Source organism: Solanum pennellii, chromosome 11, assembly GCF_001406875.1.
Source record: "Solanum pennellii chromosome 11, SPENNV200".
Taxonomy (NCBI): domain Eukaryota; kingdom Viridiplantae; phylum Streptophyta; class Magnoliopsida; order Solanales; family Solanaceae; genus Solanum; species Solanum pennellii.
Window position 1 is genome coordinate 54539112 of NC_028647.1, and position 2168 is coordinate 54541279.

The following is a 2168-nucleotide window of genomic DNA, read 5'->3' on the forward strand; positions in this document are numbered from 1 at the left end:
AAGGGAATATTCGTAATTATCTTATTATGTAAGGATAAAATTGTGAAATTGTAATTACACATTATTGATATTTTAACAAAGCAAGTTAGTTTTTCTTTCCCTTCCCCTGTAGAAAATACGGAAGGAAAAATAATATCTTTAGAGAATGCTCAAGTTTATTATAGGCTACTTAAGGCACTTGAGATGATTACACATCAACTACATCACTATTTATACTACTCAAAATAAAAGAATAAAAAGTCTTGCACAAATAACTAAATACATGTATCACAATTTACTAGATACATGTACTACGAAATTCTAAAGAGACTTTTTGAAAAACTAAGAGTCAATTTCGAAAGACTAAACATTGATTCATTAATTCTAACACTCCCCCTTAATGAATTTGCTTGATAACTCCAATCTTTCTCGAAGATAGAAAATTTTTTCTCTAGGAAGTGCTTTGGTGAAGATGTCAGCAAGTTGTTCTCCTGTCTTACAATAATGCAACTGAATTTCGCCTTTCTCTTGTTCTTCTCAGATAAAATGATATTTGATGGAAATATGTTTTGATATTTCATGGCTGACTGGATTCTTGGCAATTGTAATTGCTAATTTGTTATCACAATACAGAACAATCCTTTTTTTTGTTTTTCACCAATGTCTGCAAATATTCTCTTAAGCCAAATAGCTTGAGAAGTAGCCTTGGATGCTGAAACATATTCTGCTTCGGCAGTGGATTGATCCACAATACTTGTTTTTTGATAACCAAGAACAAATACTTGATCCAAATAAGAAAGCATAACCAGAAGTACTCTTCATGTCATCTATACTTCCATCCCAATCACTATCAGAATAACCAATTAAGTTCAAATCTCCACCAAATTTGTACATTATCCCATAATCCATTGTTCCTTGCAAGTAGCGTAGAACACGCTTTGCAGCTCCAAAATGCACTTGGCTTGGTTCTTGCATTAATCTGGATAATAAACTAGCAGCAAACATAATATCTAGCCTTGTTGAAGTAAGATATAGCAAACTTCAAATCAAACTTTTATAAAGTGAGCTATTAACTTTCTTTTCTCCATCATCTTTTCTAAACTTCTCATTTGCTACTAATTGTATGGCCTTAGACCTGCAATACATCATTTTGAATTTTTGAAGAATACTTTTACTATACTTCTTTTGAGAAATGAAAATTACTTCTTTCACTTGAGAAACTTCGATGCCCAAGAAATAATTTAGCAACCCAAGATCACTCATTTCATAAGCTTGCATCATATCTTGTTTGAAAATTTGCATCATCTTTACATCATTTCCTGTAAAGAGCAAATTATCCACATAGAGACAAACAATGATAATGATGTCATGTTCTTTCTTCACATACAAAGTGGCTTCACTTTTACTTCTCTGAAAATTATTTTTCAGAAAGTATGTATCAATTTCATTGTACCAGGCTCTTGGAGCTTGCTTCAACCCATAAAAAGCTTTTTAGCTTGTACACATTTTCTTCTCCCCCTTGAACAAAAAATCCTAAGGTTACTTAACATAAATCTGTTCATCAAGTTTTTCATTCAGAAATGTTGATTTAACATCAAGTTAAATATCTTCCATTTCTTTTGTGCAGCAACAACAAGTACAAATCTAATTGTCTCAAGACGAGCAACTGGAGAGAAAGTTCCATAAAAATCAATGTCTGATTTTTGCGTGAAGCCTCTAGCAACCAACCTTGCTTTGTGCTTTTGAATATCTCCTTCCTGATTGAGTTTGATATTGTAAATCCATTTTAAACTTACAACTTCTCTTTCTCTAGGAATAGCCGCAAGCTCCCAAGTATTATTTTTTTCAATCATTCGAATTTCTTATTCCATGGATTTCTTCCAAACATCATGCTTTATTGCTTCTTCATAATTTTCTGGCTCAACACCGGCAAAATTACATCTTTGATAAATCTCACTCAACATTTTGTTCCTCTTGGAGGACGTTCTTCATCATCTGAATCTAGGATTTCTATCCCTTGAGAGACATCTTCATCTTTCTCATCCTCTTCTTTTTTTGAAGATATGATAGTAGTATTCTCTATCTTTTTATCCTCCCAATTTTATGTTGTTTTTTTTTTATCAAAATTGATATCTCTACTAACAAAAAGTTTGTTAGTTTTTTTTGACATCGAGAAGTCTATATCTTTT